At 47.1% G+C, this 17,316-nt stretch overlaps 1 protein-coding gene across 1 annotated transcript in view; it reads right to left on the bottom strand.

Annotated features, from left to right (window-relative positions):
• ASTN1 (astrotactin 1) overlaps positions 1-17,316 on the bottom strand; it is a 322,529-nt gene that overhangs the window by 30,804 nt on the left and 274,409 nt on the right. The gene's annotated exons all lie outside the window — the stretch shown is intronic.

Raw genomic sequence — 17,316 nt, 5'->3', positions numbered from 1 at the left:
TGGAGCCTGCACTACAAGGTGAGACCCCTTCAAGATCGCCTTTAACCATTACAACAACTCTCTGCATGAAGTTCTATCATTATGCTCATTTTACAGATGAGGAAAGTGAGGCCGAGAGCCTCAAGGTCACACGCTAGCACATTGTGAGAGCTGGGGTGTGAACCCACTTTTGTCTGATTCCCAAGTCTCCAGATCATAGAAGAAGAAGAACAGGACTTTCTTGCTTCAGTATCAATCAACGTATTGGAGATGGGGAGGGAATTCTGACCTCTTCACAAAGACTTTCACTCCAAAGCCTGAGTGATGGGTCCGTATCACTCTTGTTTGATGTGTAAAAGGTAAAGAAGCTCTTGGTCTGTTTTTGGCAACAGACACGAAAAGTGTCCAATAGAAAATAACGGTTTGTTCCCTATACAAGACAGCACTGCTTGATGTTTCTCTTCCCAGTCCTCGTGATTCTCCACTTAATTTATTCATTCGAAAGGAAGATGGAAGTAGAGTTTGTGACTAAAAGCACTAGGTTTCTTAAGAGATTTTCAACCTTTTTCGGTACAGTTTCAGTCCTTAGCATGGAACAATTTTAGAGAGACCGCTGGGCTTCTGGAAATAATGGGCATACACAGAACATTCACTCTGGTCCTCCTGGACTCGTCAAGAATGTGATACTTGATGGGCCGGATCTTTGGGGGAACTGGTTGGAAGGATTTGAAAAATGGTTCCAGAAGACGACTGTGAGATGTGGACTCACTGACGTCATACCAATCGCTGTCTCTTCTGGGGTCCAGAGAGCGCTCTGCTCTCCTCCCTCCCACCTGCTATGCAGTGTGAGCCCGTCTGGAAGTGTCATGAGGCATTCTGGCGCTGTTGCTTCCCAGGGGAGCACCACCATCCTGCCACGGGGCATTTGCACCCGGCAGCCCCATCGACGTGGGACTCCTCGTGCGCGCTAAGGCAAGGAACTTCCTCGGTGACTATAAATATGGCATACAATGAATCTCACATTGCATTTTGCTAAATAATGTGCCCATAGTGGAGTTCAAGCCCTTCATAGGTTATAAGAGAACCGCATAACTGCACACACCAAGACCAAGAAGGATGGCATCACCCAAGACTAGCCCCCGAATCGCTTCGCCCACGGGTATGTCTGTATGACATTCAGGTGTACACGGCTCAGCCAGCCCCACGGCTGGAGCGAAGCGGCCGCAGCTGGCCCAAGACTCTCCCCATCCGGCCCTGGGCCGGGCTCCAATGTGCCACGCGCAGAACCCGCCAGGCAGCAGTCAGTGGGGGTGGGGATTTCACTCATTGAGAAAGTAAATAAAATTCCCCCCCATCCGTAAAGATATAGTTTCTGTTCAAAAGGAAATCTTTGCAGTTTCCGCACGCAAGCCTTGCCAGAGAGCTCCGGGTCCCTTACGCACCTTGCAGGGGACGCGCCCCCTCCCGACCCCCCGCCCTGCCGAGAACCGGCGCGACGCAGGCGGGGAAAGAACTTCCCCCGACGGCCGCTAGGTGGGGGTGTTCGGTCTGAGATGGCTTCGGCGAGCGACAAGGACAGACGGAGGCGACCGCTTCGGCACCACGGAAAGCAAACTTACGGCAACGCAACACACGGCTGCCTTAAAAAGTGCTGTGCAGCTACCATTTGTTTTCACCTGGATAATGCACGTTAACGGATAAAATAACGCCGTAACACTTACCCCGAGGAGAAAAAATGCAGAGTGAGGGGCGGAGGTCACGACAGGATAACTAAGGGAAAATAAAACCCCTTCCTCAACGTCCCTAACGCCGAGTCAAAGCTGCGTCAAGGGGGAAGTGACCCGCCACCGAATTCCCTTTCTCTTACCTTTAATCCCCGAAACTCCGAACGCTCCCCGCCCCCACGCACTCGTTATCAGGAGGTTCGGTTCCGACGGGCCAGGCCCGGCCACCGGGGCGCCGCCACCCCGGGCCCCGTTGCCAGCTCCGCACCAGGACACGGAGGGCTGTAAGCATTTGGGGGGCTGCTCCCCCGGCTGCTGCTGCCCGGGGACCCCAATTACAACCAAGGTTCAGCGAACCCACGTCCAGATCCTTCAGCCCCGGATGCCCGGCAAGGTTGGGGGGCAGAGAGGGGAGAGGAATGGGAAGGAGGATGCAGGAAAGGATGGGGAGCCCCCACCCCTCGTTTTAATTCAGATCCTGTTCTGCCCCCTGGCTCTCTTCAGCTGCGCGCACAGAGGGCCCTGCTGGAGGCCAAGGCCAGCTGGTCCCCTCCTCGGGCAGCATGGAGCCGTCTGGACGGGAGAAGTAACGAGCAGCGAGCTCCCGAAAGCTATCTGTGCAGGTTCCAGGGAAGAATGGGGATGTGTGCGAGAGAGAGACTTTTCAAAGAAGAGATGCATTTCCTATGTGCACTTAAAGAGACAATGGGGAAATACTCTTTAAAATGATGGAGTCCGGTGGTGAAAGCCCAGATAAATCTCCCTTAGCCCAAAGAGCACCTATAACCAGCGTGTCTGCGGAAAGTGAGAGCAGTTCAGGTCCTAAAAGCATCCGGAGAGGCTGATCTTTGACATTTGCTTTCAACTCCCGCGGGGACGGAGCGGGTGGTGGAGAGGTCCCTGTGTGGAGAACGGCGAGACTCCACCTCATTTCCTCTGGGGTCGCATTTTTGGTACGTCTTCTCTCTTCTACCCTCTAGAGCCTGGGTAGAAATGCTCTAGTGATTTGAGACACTATGCTGTCTCTTAGTAAAATAAACATTCTATCTCAATAAGCACACAGTCTTTGGACATCAGAAATAAGCTACAATTAAGGTCTCAAAAGAGTATAAGTGACAAAGGTGCCGTGTGATAAAGAATACCTGGGTGTGGCTCTGTCACCCGTTTGCTGAATTCACCCCATTGCTCTCAGGGTAGGCTCTGGAGTCCAGTTAGACACTTCACTTTCCTACAAGTAGAAGAACATTCAACCCGGAATGTAGTTAACAACCCTAAAACTGCAAAGCATTTTGCAAACACAGTTTGCTATAAATAAATGCCATTTGCTTTAGGCTAAATCTGTATCCTACAGCACACAGTGGATAAATTCCCCCAATAGAATATCATGGTATGAGAACATGGGCATCCTTAATGCTCGGCATCTCACTGTGGATGTGCCCATGGCCTTCGGCATGTACCTATCGACCCCCCCAGACTCAGGAGCTCATGAGGGCGATGAAAGCGAGGGACCCATTCTCATTCCGGGTCTGCTCTGCTGGTGGAAACTGACAGGTCATGAAGGCGAATTAGTTGTTATGAAGTAAATTGGTACAATTCCTGTAGGATTCTGGGACTGCTTAAGAATCTCTCTCCTGAGCTGGTGCCCAAGGCAATGAGATGCTAATGACATCACAGCTAGAACTACAGAGGCAGTTCATTAGGCAGCAAAGAAACGAAATGCAAACTAATCAGATCCCAGCTTTTGGAGACAGCTCCCCACAGGGAAAGAAGGCTTGACACCTTCCAATGAAGCACAGTCATAGCAGGTCACACGCTGAAGCCACCAACACCTTGCCTTCCAGGACCTCCCCCAACCCTCACCCCAGTCTACTGTTCCAGCCAGGTGTCCTGGAGTTACGTGAATTCACATTTCTGCCCGTCCCAGGGTCCCAGGCTGTAATCAGTCTTGCAGAATGTTTAATCGAATCTTTGGACAGAGGGTCATTCTGGAGTTACACTGAACTCCCAGACCTGCCGTGATGACATACTTTCTGGGACCTGAATAAAATACAATGCAGTGGAGTAGTAATTAGGAAAAAGGGGACAGGGCATAAACTGACCACTTCTCTCTCCATCTCTATATGACATAACAAGTGTCCTGGGGTCAGAACTGTGCCTTTTCATCTTTGCCTAGTTGAGGTCTATCTGTCTGTCTTTCTATCTAATCTATGTATCCATGAATATATTGGAGTGAATATATTAAGTCATAACCATAGATTTAGATGTTTACAAAAAGTCAAACGTAAAGAATCAAAACCAAGGCCTTTGCAAACAGTTCTCTAGTCCCTTACTAAAGCATCAAACAATCAAGTAGAAAGAACAGGCTTTATTCTGGAGACCACCAACTCTATGCCCCTACCTGCGGTCTCTCCCACAAGGAGCAGAGCTGTAACAAGCGTGCGCGGACATACACTTGCGTGTCCCGCAGGCGCCTCAAACTCAGTGTGTCTCAAACTGCAGTCATCATTTCCTCCACACTCTCCCTGGCAACTGTGCCTCCTCCTTTAGGTCCTAGCTCAGCAAAAGGCACCACTAACTTCCTACTTGCTCAAGTCAAAAAGCCTGGCTTCATCTCTGGTGTTTTCCCTCTCTCTCTCCCCCTCCCCCCAACCCCATCACCTGATCTTCCTAATCTTCTTAAATTTACATTTCTTTCCTCCCCAAAGCATCCACTTCTCTCCCTCCTTGCTCACTGCCACCTGAGTCAGATTGCCTGGGTTTGATTTCTGATCTCACCACTTGCTATTGTGTAATTTGGGGTGGGTTTCTTAATCTTTCTTTGAGCTTTCTCATATATAAAATAGGGATAATAACTGAACTGATTGAGTAAGGCCGTGGAAAAGATTAACCGATATAATTCCCAAAGAGAATCTAGAACCCAGCCTGGGCACAATGATTGTTTGCTAAATTTGCTTATTCACCCAATGCCTGTCTACTTACCTGCCCCGCCCACCACCAACACCACCATGTTGTCATAGGGTGGGTGCCTTGAAGGACAAATTTATGTCTTGTTCTCCACTATAATATCCCACATGCCTAATATGTAATGTACATTAATGTATTCAACAATTCATTAAACAAATATTTATTGAGTGACTACAAGTGTTCGCTGAATTAATAAATCATGTCTAATGACTCGTCTACAAAGTGACTACACTCTAGGTACTAACTAGACAGGCTGGGTTTAAATTCATCTTGGGCAGTGCTGCCCTGGGTTCTTCTAAAATTTTCTGGTTTTGTTTACATTCCTGTCCTTTCCTATAAAGGAATTCACAGGTTAAAAAATAGTCCTAGCCAGGATGTACCCCTTACTTTTTGTTTCAAAATTAAGGTTGCTATATACTTCAGACCCAGTTCCTTGGTATTTCTTCAGCAAGTTTCTAGAAATAGCAGAAGGTCTTTGTTACAATCATGCCCTGCAGCCAGCCCCTGGCAAGCAGTGTGTGTGGGGGTGTGAGGGCCAGCAGGGTAATTAGCAGTCATCATATACCCACAGGGCACCTCAGCAAAATGCCATTAACCGGATGTTCGAGAAGAGGTGTCTTCTGGAAAACTGAATTTTTTTGTTTAATTGCTACTTAACTAGAAAATGCTTACTTTTCTTCCAATCCTTGTTGACATTTTTCTTTTCTAAAAATGCAGTTTTCCAATTTCCTGCCTGCCTCATGAAGCACTGCCTACAAAACAGAATTAAACCTTTCCCCAAGGAGCCTTCAGGTGACGATTTTGTTCATCAGTTATGACTATGCAGATTTGGAAGCTGTAGGAGACAGAAATAAAATGGTATCTATGCCTTGAACAGCTTTAAAAAAAAAACTGATCGACAACATAAGGTTTTATTTTCTTGAGACTGTCCGTTTTCATAGGCACGCTGTCAAACGAATAATTGGTTGAGGTTCCTGGCTAATGAGGTTTACGTCAAATCGAGGTTTTGGTGCAGATGCAGTGTTTCATCTTTGCCGAAAGTTGTCGGTCAGCTTTCGCAAGGGGACAGTAAATTTAATAACGGATTGACTGAGCTGGTCTGAGCCTCCCTTTCTGGTCGGTAATAGTGACGCTCCGTTTGGGATGAGAGGTTGAGTGAAAGAAATGGCAGGAGAGCAGGCCCTGCCAAGGTGTGAGTAAGAACACAAAAACAGCCTTTGAAACTTAGCTGTGACTCCGGCTACACCCCCTCATTAATCATAAACTTAGTGCCGAGAGGAAGATACATAAAGATAGCTCAGCAACCAGCACCTTTGTAAGGACTCCCGGGGAGCCATCTCTACAGACTGTGCATCTTGAGGGGGAGGAGGATTAAATGCAAGAATCACTGGGAAGCCCTAAAAGCTTTTACTTTAAAAAGAAACTCTTCTAATCAGCTAGACTGCTGGTTCCCAGTGGGCAAAACCTGCCTTTTGCTGTCTTGGATTGTCACGGCTCGTGGTGGCCCGTACCTGACGCTTGGAAGTGCCCAAAAAATACACAGGGATGGAAAGAAGCAAAGGGACAGTAGCCTTCCCTAGCCTCTGCTTAAAATCCTTCAAAGGGCAACCTGAAGCTTCATCGCGATTCACCACACAGGTAAGGCCGGGGCACCCGAGGTGCCTCCGTGGGATTTTGCAAAGGCCTTTGCTACGTGCACACAAGGGGGGAGTATGGAAGGCTGAGCTGACGCCACAGCCACCCCTCCAACCCCACACACCCTAGAACACTGTTTCTTTCTCTTTTTCCCTTCCTTCCTTCCTTCTCTGTATATTTTTGAGAGCTACTCTGCTCCCCTCATCCCTGGCGGAAGTAATTCTACTGTACTTTGTACCACATCCAGAGGAGCACCGGCCACACCACCACGGCAGGCTGTCCTGGCCTTATGGCGCGTCTGTCCCACCTGCTTCCAGAACATACTCATCCGTGTGTCCCTAGAACCGAGCACCTGCTCATCTGTGGGAGTTCCCTCGGTCTTGGCTGAGTTGTAATAAATGTGCGTGTACTGTCTTATACCCATATTTTGAAACCTTTCGTTTGACAATTTAAAGTGTACCTGCTTCTATTTTTTCATTTGTCTCCTACAATCCTATTTCTTTATTCACCAGATGCCTTTTACGTGACTCAGAGCTGATCACCCAGGTTTTGTTCTTATCACGTCTCCTCCGCCTAGTTCCCTAGGACTGCCATGACAAACTGCCAACAATCCAGTGGCTTAAAACAACAAATGCTGCGGTTATGGAGGCTAAAAATCCAAAATCAAGGTGCATTCAGGGCTAGGCTCCCTCCGAAATCTCTAGGGAACAACCTCCCTTGCTGCCTGCCGGCTTCTGGTGGCTCCTGCACTCCTTGGCATTCCCAACTCGCAGCTGCATCACTCCACCGGTGGCCTCGGTTGTCACGTGGCTTTCTTGTCTGTGTCTAAATCCCCCTCTTCTTCCTCTTACAAGAACTCCAGTCATTGAATCTGGGGCCTACTCTAAGTCCAAGATCACCTCATTTCAACTTAATTACATCTGCAAAGACCCTATTTCCAAAGAAGGTCACATTCTGAGGTTCCAGGTGGGCACGAATTTTGGGGGGACACTATTCACCCCGCTACAGCGTCCATAGCCTTTAACATCGTGACATTGAGCCGCGGGCCCTCCCCTCGTCTGCAGCCTGTGACGGCTCATTTGCTGACCGTTTGGGTGCTGGCGGTCCATCCTCTCGGCCTCCTCCCGGGGCCCAGGGCGATGGGAAGAGCGAACAAGTTTCCGGCTCCATCAGCCTCCTGCTGGCCAACAGCAGCTGTGTGCAGCGTCTTGTCAATGTCAAAATAAACCTGACACAGAGATTCGGAGTCTCAGCCTTCGGGATGTGCAGAGCGGTGCTGGATTATCCCTGCTGTTTCGCCACAGACACAGCAGCGTGGGGAAAAGGGGGGCGAGGACAGGGCTGAGAGAGAGGTGACAATGAGGAACACCTGCGGGATTTGCCATTTTCAAATCTCCATTAGCAGAAAGACAACGCGAATGAGCGGCACGCCCGGCACGCCACCCGCAAAGAACCTCTGTGCGCTGGGCTGGACATCAGGCTCCCTGCCCTCCCCGCAACTGCCGTCTGCTTCTCCTAAGAAGCCAAGTGTGCGTCCCCTCTGTCCTGGTCTTCCCCCAGGAGCCAGGAGAGCAGTCTAGGAACAGCCCAGGACAAGCAGGGGGAGAGGACTGCGGCAGAGAGAGACAGAGGAGCGGAGCGTGCAGAGAAAAGCAGCCCCAGCACCAGCGCGGGCCTTGGCTGACGCTCAGGGCCCCACTGAGCGGCAGAGTGGAACTAGTGATGCATCCCTCTACTAGCATGCAGCATTATTTCTCGACTAGGGGGTGCACATGAGTCCCGTGAGCTTCGCCAGAGCCATCGGCCCAGCGGCTGCTCTCCGTGACTGCATCTACCCCTCGGAGCACCCCTGCCTGCTCACCTGCTCTCCACCTCGCCTGCCCTGCAAGCCCCAGCTCCTGCCTCGTCCTCTCCCTTTCCAGCCTACCTTCCAACCCGGACTGGAGGGCCACAGGGCAGGGAACGCCGGGACGTCTTACCATTACCTGCCTTGGCCTCACAGGCTGCAATCTCGGCTGCACGGTGCACAGGCAGAGGCTGTCTGCAGGGCGAGGGCCCGGGTGAGTTACGAGCAGTGGCAGTCCCTCAGGCCCTACGCGGCTCTGCAGGGGGAGAGTCAGTGCCTCCCCGCGACATTGCGAGGGCTGGCTTATAAATATCTTTAACTACCAAATGGTCCAGAGGTTTTTAATAAAAATATTATTCAATAATAATACTACTCCAACAGGCAAGGGAATGTTGTAACAGTCTCCATTTTCCTCTAGACACTCATCTGGCTTCTGTTTTTCAAATGAATTTGGATGTTAAATCCTTTTGCTGCCCTGACCAATTTATTCTGCAAATTAACTATATATGACAGAACTTAAAGTCCGTTACCACTTAGCTCTGCCTCACTGAAATTTATGCTGCTTCCCTGCCCGCTGGAGCCGCAGGCTCAAGCAGACTGGGGCTCTTGGTGGAGATCTGGGATTCTGCTCAGTTCCCTCACCCCTTGGTCCTCATCTCTTGAGTTCTACAATGCGCTGAGTGGACCGGGCTCTTCTCACCTCTTGGTGACCCGTGCCCTCTGTTCTAAGTCGCTCTGGTCTCTGCAGATGCCTCTTCCAGCCCTGATGAAGGGCTCGTTATGGGAAGTGGTTTCGCCCAGAGCTGCAGTCCAGACTGCTGGGGAGGGAGACGCCAGCAGCTCGGACGGGGATGCAGGACCGTCTGTGAGTGGTAGGGCCAGCTGGGCACAGGGGAGACAAAGGTTACAAGAGGAGGAGACTGGTGCTGAGAGGGGCACGTCTGCTAGCCAACAGGCAAGCCTCAGATTACACTGAGATTGTAGTAAGCATGGCGACCAAGACGATAGACAGAAATGGCAAGCCACACACCAGGGGTCGGTTCAGCTCTGGGTGTCCCCAGCGGAGAGCGACTCTGACCACAGGGAGCGCGGTCAGGATTGCAGGGCACCTAGAGACTGGGCCATATAAGCAATGGTTGGAGAAGTTGGGGGAGTTCAGAACAGATACCAGGAGACGTGGAGGCAGGCTTAGCAGCTCCCCCTTTAAATATATGAAGGGTCATCACATGGAAATGGGATCACATGAACACTGTCTGTTTCCAGAGAGCAGAATTTGGATTCAAGATGGGAAATGATGGGAAGATGAATTTATGGAACCGCAAATATTCACTGAGTGCCTACCATGTATCAGAAGCAGCACTCCGTGCTCAGGAAGAAAAGTAGTGCGATAAATAAGAGAAAAAGCTCCTTTTCCAGTGCGCGTGGAGGGCGGGGTGGACAGAAAAGTAGACAATGATATGATAGGGGTGTTATCAGAGGCACAGGAGAGAGGCGCTTTGGTGTATGCCAGAGGAAGTACGGAAATATACTCAGGTAGGGGAGGCAGGCTAGAGGAAGACACTCGACTCCTTGAAGGACGATTTTTGTGATAATTTACGGTTGACACAAAGCGGGAGGGGAGCCTTGGAAACGGGGAGTCTTGACTAGCGGAAATATTCGTGCACAAGCTGGCCGACCACTCACCTGTCAGGGCTGTTGGAGCAGGGGGAGCGTTTCAGGAGTCCTGCGTCCCTTTTATCAGCCATCGCTGTGTGGCCTGATCCGCTCGGGGTTTCCCTGGACCAGTGCAGCGGGAAGCTGCATTTCATCAGGCACCGCAAGGGCCTGACCCAGGCGGTCTTCAGATAACAGGTTGAGATTCACCACCCAAGACGAGGGTGATTTATTTTATCAAATATTGTCAGCACCCTTTTTTAACATCTTAAAAGTAACCCCAACATGTAAAAGAGATAAAACTGGGGAATAGACTCCTTAGCATTTAACATCATTACTGTTTGGTAAAAATAAACAACTCCATCATGTATGCAGCCATTCAAGCAACTAGTCCGATCCCCAGGGTACAACTACTGATCTAAACTCCGATGACCTTGGCCTGAACTGTCACAGAAGGAACCAAAAGTGCTCCCCGCCCAGGGCTGGCCCTGAGAAGGTTGTTACAAGTAGCAGCTTACATCACTGGCCATAATCACTTTGCTTCCTGGATTTTTCTAGACAAAAAGCACTGTGTAGTCAGTTCTATTTTAGGGGGAAATTTTGAAAGTCCGAAAACTTTTATACTCTTGACCAAAGAGTAGATCTACTCAATCATGTCAGTTCGTCTTCTGGTAAAAGAGGGACTTCACGGAGAAGTGAAGGAAGGCAGCACCCTGTAGACAGTCCCGTGCAATGGGCGGGGCGGGGGGCAACGCTGCCAGCACAGGGAGGGCAGTGGTAGAAGCCAGGTCCAGTGCTGTCCTCCAGACAATGGTGACAAAGGTGTTCGTGTGTTAACAGATTACGTTAGTAACTCATCCCATTCACACGCCATAAAGAAAACTGTCATTACGTCCCACCAAGAAGGTGCTGTGATTTTACTTGCCTCCCTACATACTCGTAACAATAGTAGGTATTAAAACAATAAACATGAAAACAGCGTAACTGTGTGGTCCCCACACGGGCCCCTGCCAAAGAAGGTGGAGGCTGGTATTCACGCAGCAGGGCCCAGTTGGTGGTTGTGATAACCAATACAGATGCCTATCCTCTCACTTTGCCCGTTCAAGCCCTGCCACCAAGGTTTTAACATCTCACTCTTTTGTGCATTCACACACACACACACACACACACACACACACACACACACAAAGTTTGTCTTTTCTGTAGAGAAATTACTGGATAAAAGTTGACTACAGAGCAACAGCAGCAGTCATGGCAGCAGATGGACAGACAGACATGGCCCTCTCAGCTGATGTGCCAGCCCAGGCTCCTAGACCTAAGGGCGGGCAAGCACATGGTCTCTGAGGAGGCCGGAGTCTGCGGGACCCTTGAGGTTGGACCACAGGAGAAATCAGAAAAGAAGACATCTGTCCCTAGAAAGGAAGGGGAAGGCAGAAGAGGGATGAGGCAGGTCTTGCATGTCTCAGAGTAGCAGCTGAGGCAGAGGCTGGGAGCACATCGTATCCCAGGCCAACACCCGGCTGGCAAACCAGAATTTCTGGTCTCATGATATGGGGCTGTCAGCCCTGGGTTCAAATTCAGAGCTCTGAGATAATAGCATAAGATGTTTAACCTCTTTGGCCTTCAGTTTCCTTATCTGTCAAATGGGATAATAACAGAATTTATCTCATAGTGTTACTCTGAAGTTTAAGTGGGATAACACATGCCAAGCCCTCAGCATGGCTGCTGGTAGATTAGCTTTCAGTGGTAGTAGTCACTGCTCACCCTATTATCCCCGTTACCTAGCGCAGTCTTGCCATCCAGTAGGGATAAACGTGTGATGAATGGAAAAAGAAAAAAAAGCAATACTCAGAAACAAAACAACGATCTCCATGGACTAGAGACAGAACGAGAACATTCAGTTCTCAGTCTTCAGTAATTGAAGACCAAAGTTACAGGCTTCAGGTCTGCAAGAACTTAACCCACAAAAGGTGGCTGTGACGTCAGTTCCTGCATAGCAAAGGGACCAGAGTCCCCTACAGTGGTGGGGCACCAAGGCCAGGCTCACAGGGTAGAACTAGGATTGGGGAAGGGCTCCACCACTTGCCCTCAAAATGCTGCTGAAGAAGCCATGGCTCGTCTAGGCCTCTGCCAGCAGGGAGCGGGAGGCCTGTGACGGCAGGAGGACGGCCAGGAAGCAGGCCCAACTTCAGCGCTGGAGCCAAGCAGCCCCTAACGGCCCCAGGGGATGGGAAAGGGGGAAGGAAAAGACGACGTTACATGCGTAACTAACCAGTTTGTGACAATGGGTTTCCATGCAAAGTCTTGACGCATGACATCAAGAGATGTGGCTGGTTTGCCTAACGGTGGCATCTCAGGTGTCCTTGCTGGTGTAGGCATCTCAGAGTGACATGATGCCTGTGAGACCCAGGGGACCCTCCAGGCTGGCAACCGATCTTTCTGGGAGTCGAGTGATCCTTTAGCTAATATGAAGGGGAAAATGGGTAAAAAAAATGCCGCTGACCATGCTGAGCTTTACTTCAAACAAAGATGCTACACTGGTAGAATACGATTGAGTTTTGCTCTCCCAAGCCGATTTCTCTAGTTACCAAAGATTTCTCCCTGAAATACAACACTCGTTGGATGGTGCTTGCATGTGGTGTACGTTGTATAAACGGCAGCCTCTACAGACCTCAGTCCAAGTCTTGAATAACTATTCATAATACTTAGCTGTTAGTACTAAGAGAGTGCTGGGATGTCTAGATTCTTTGTTATTTTCACAGAGGAGAAAAAAGCCTATATCTCCTAGGTATCAGAAAGACCTGGAGAGTATTCTTCCCCTGCCTAAATCCAGAACCAGAAACCCGCAGAGAAATACAGAAAACAAGCCACTCAGATACATTATGTCATGAATTCTATTGCCAAGGCTTGTAGCTATAGGACCTTGTATTTAATTTTCATTCATACAGTAACAAGCCCAGTAAAGGACAATTCAGATCTCGCCTTTATTCCAGAGTCAAACAAGTAAAAGCAGCACAATGGAACGCCTGCCCTGTGGATAAGTGTGTGCATACACACACCCCCAACAAAATAATCCCAGTGCCAGAAAAGTAAACGGTGGTAAGAAAGCTGAGAGAACAGGACCCGTTTTAAGTGGTTGATAAGAAAATTCACTGTTAGTATTTCCAAATCCCTGAGGCACATCTAACTTTTTAATTTCAGAAACCGTAAGAAGCAAATGCTGTCAAATGCTGAAATTTGGCATGGAGAGTAGTCAGTACCCATCTCAAGGTTGTCACCATTATTTCTTTTATTTTCTTTTTAGGCCCTCCTTGTGCTTCTGTCTTCAGCCTCCCAGGACTTTATTTCCATCAAAACATTTTTTGACACCAGGCAAAAGTCAGAAGACCCAAACTGAAACTCAATTCGATAGAGCAAACAGAGAGTTACGGAATATCTATTTACAAGGTGCTGTGCAGGTCTTCCAACATACCAAGATGAACTACGTGTAATCCCTGCATTCAAAGGATATATTATCTTGTAGAGGAGATAAGACAGACACACAGAGTATAAGCGCGTTATGCGTTGCTTAACAACAGGAACATATTCTGAGAAACGAGTCCTTAGGTGATTTTGTTGTTGGGCGGACATGATACAGTGTACTTACACAAACCTGCTTGGCACAGCCTACTGCACACCTAGCTATGGTGTGGCCTATTGCTCCTAGCTGCAAACTTGTACAGCACATTACCGCCCCGAATAGTGTGGGCAATTGTAACACCACAGTAAGTAGTTTTGTATCTAAATATATCTAAACATAGAAAAGGTACAATAAACACATGCTATAAAAAATTAAAAAATGGTGCACCTGTAGAGGGCGTTTACCATGGATGGAGCTTGCAGGGCTGGAAGTTGCTCTGGGCGAGCCAGCGAGTGAGTGAGGAGCGGATGAATGCGAAGGCCTCGCACGCTGCCACACACTGCTGTGCTGTAGTTCATAGACCTTATAAACAACATACCCTTAGGCTATGCTAAGTTTATTTAAAAATGTTTCTTTCTTCAATAATAAATTAACTTGAGCTTACTGTAACTGTTTTACTTTATAAACTTTTAAATTTTTTAAGTTTTTGACTATTTTGTAATAGCACTGAGCTTAAAACACAAACACATTGTACAACCATACAAAAATATTTTCTCTCTTTATATCCTTATTCTATAAGCAGTTTTCTATTTTTTAGATTTTTTATTCTTTTTTACTTTTTAAACTTTTTGTTAGAGTAAGACACAAACGCACACATTAGCCTAGGCCTACGCAGCGTCAGGATCATCACTATCGCTGTCTTCCGCCTCCACAGCTTGTCCCGCTGGAAGGTCTTCAGGGGCAAATAACAAGCATGGAGCTGTCATCTCCCATCATAACAGTGCCGTCTTCTGGAATACCTCGTGAAGGACCAGCCTGAGGCTGTTTTACAGTTAATTTGTTTTTTTAAATAAGTAGAAGAAGTACACTCTAAAATAATGATTAAAAGTATAGCAAATACATAAACCGGTAAGATAGTTGTTTATTGTCATTATTGAGTATTATGTACTGTATATAATTTTAGGTGCAAGACTTTTATACAGCTGGCAGTGCAGAAAGTTTATTTACACCAGCATCGCCACAAACATGTGAGTTAATGCATGGTGCTACGGCATTACAATGGCTTTGTCACCAGGGGATAGGAACTTTTCAGCTCAGTTATAATCTTATGGTACCCCATCATATATACGGTTTGTCATTGATCAAAACATCATTATGTGGCACATGACTATACCATTAAAGATCAAATATGGACTAGATTACATCAGGATAGTTAAATAAGGAGAGAATTCACTGAGGAGGTAGCTTTGGGATAGGCCTCAGGATAAGAACATCTTTAATAACAAGAGCTACCGTCTATGGCAGGAGTTGGCAAACTTTTTCTATAAAGATTCAAACTTATATCCATATGCTGGAGAATGAAACTGGATCCCTATTTCTCACCATACACAAAAATTAACTTAAGATGAATTAAAGATTTAAATGGAAAACCTGAAACCATAAAAATTTTAGGAAAAAAAACCTAGGAAAAACTCTTCTGGACATTGGCCTAAGCAAAGAATTTATGACTGAGACCCCAAAAGCAAATGCAACAAAAACAAAAATAAACAAATGGGACTTAATTAACCTAAAAAGCTTCTACATAGCGAAAGAAATAATCAAAAAGGTACATAGACAACCTACAGAATGGGAGAAAATACTCGCAAGCTATGTATCTGACAAAGGACTAATATCGAGATTCCATAAGGAACTCAAACAGCTCAACAAGAAAAAAACCCAAATAACCCCATTAAAAAGTGGGCAAACAACATGAACAGGCATTTTTCAAAAGGAGGTAACAAATAGCCAACAAGCATGAAAAAATGCTCCATATCACTATTCATCAGAGAACTGCCAATTAAAACCATAATGAGATGCCATCTTACTCCAGGCAGAATGGCCATTACTGAAAAGTCAGAAAACAATAGACGGTGGCACGGATGTGGTGAAAAAGGAACGCTTATATCCTGTTGGTGGGAATGTAAATTAGTATAACCTCCCCGAACAACAGCGTGAATATTTCACAAAGAGCTAAAAGTAGGTCTACCATTCAATCCAGCAACCCACTGTTGGCTATCTATCCAAAGGAAAAGAACTCATTATATCAAAAAGACACCTGTACTCGTAAGTTTATAACAGCACAATTCACAATAGCAAAGATATGGAATCAACCTAAGTGTTCATCAGCTGATGAGTGGATAAAGAAAATGTGGTACGTGTATACCATGGAATACTACTCAGCCACGAGAAGGAACAAAATAACGTCTTTTGCAGCAACTTGGATGGAACTGGAAGCCATTGTCTTAAGGGAAGTAACAGAAAGTGAGTTGTCAGGAACGGAAAATCAAATATTACATGTTCTCATTCATAAGCGGAGCTAAGCTGTGGGTTATGTGTGGTCACACAGAGTGGAATGATAGACATTGGCGACTCCAAAGAGGGGAGAAATGGAGGAGGGTGAGGGATGAAAAATTGCCTGTTGAGTACAATGTACACTATTTCCGTGACGGGTATACAAAGAGCGCAGATTTCACCACAATACAATATATCCGTGTAAGAAAACTCCACTTGTACCCCCAAAATCTGTTGAAATTTAAAAAATAAATAAAACATTTTCCATAAAGAATCAGACAGGAAATTTCAGGCCATGCAGTCTCCATCGCAACTATTCAACTGTGCCTTTAGCAGTGCAAAGACAGCCATGGACATCGTGTAAATGGACGGGCACGGCTCTGCCCCAATAAAACATTATTTATGAGCGCTAAAACGTAAATTTTATGAAATGTTCACACGTCACAAAGTATTTTCCGTTTTTAGTTTCATTTTTCAATCATTTGAAGAGGCAGAAACCATTCTTAGTTTAGAGGCCATGTACAAACAGGCAGCCGGCCAGACGTGCCTGCGGCCACGGTCTGCTGCCCTTGACTTTTCCCTACGAACGAGTGCTTCGCTACCCAGTCTCCTCACAGTCTTGCCCCTGCCCTGTGAGACAGTATTCGCAGTTCCATTTTCTAGACACCCAAGGTGAAGCTTAGAGAACCTGATTCACACAGATTTCAAAGGCCTTTCTTTCTACCACTAGGCCGTACTTCCTCCCCATAACGGTAAGGAACACGGGGATAGGGGGATGAATAGGTTTTCTTTAGCCAGAGGCACTTAAAAATCAAAAAGTACTTTTAACAAAGAATTCGAGGTTGGTTATCATGGCTTTCTCATAGAAACCCAGTTTAGACCTCTGCGAGCAACACATCCTCTCTTTTCACAAGTCACACAGGGGATAGATATAATGTTTAATTACCTGTGCTTTCCAGAATATAATATTCCCCCATATTTGAAGAAAAAATAACAGCCTTCTAGCATTTGCTCCAACCTCTCCTTCCCGCCCATGGTTGCGAGGAAGGTCTTACTCACACCTGCAGGTGATGGGTGTGCTTGACAACAGACTTCTCTCCTTCCTTCACTCACCATGTTGAGCAACATTTTTTTTCTTCCCTGCTTCTCGATTTTGCCTTGTTTAAAAGCAATTTTATGTGCTAAGGGAAGATGGAAGAAAAATGCCATGTTCTCTCCATTGCCTGTTAAGATTAAATCAGGTGGTGATCTCGATTCTTCTCTGATCAGCTCCTGTCCCTAAACAGAGCTAAAATGTCCTTTACACTGTCTGCGGAGTTTCTCACAAATGTAGGATCGCATTGGTTTGGTTGGCTTCTTAATGATACGGACAGGTTCATCTGTCAATACATGTCAACTGAGGCTCTCTCAGGTGTCCACTGTCATGCTCGGTACTGTGGGCATTCTAAAGGTTGTATGAGATACTGCCCTCAAAGAATCTGCAATCTGTGTGGGACACAAGACTAACAAACATGTAATCAAAGTAATAATAGCAGCTGCTCTTTATTAAACACTTTCTATGTCCC

Source organism: Propithecus coquereli, unplaced genomic scaffold (assembly GCF_000956105.1).
Source record: "Propithecus coquereli isolate 6110/MARCELLA unplaced genomic scaffold, Pcoq_1.0 Scaffold216, whole genome shotgun sequence".
Classification (NCBI taxonomy): Eukaryota; Metazoa; Chordata; class Mammalia; order Primates; family Indriidae; genus Propithecus; species Propithecus coquereli.
Note: the sequence above shows the minus strand (reverse complement) of the source record. Positions and strands in the feature narration are given on the sequence as shown.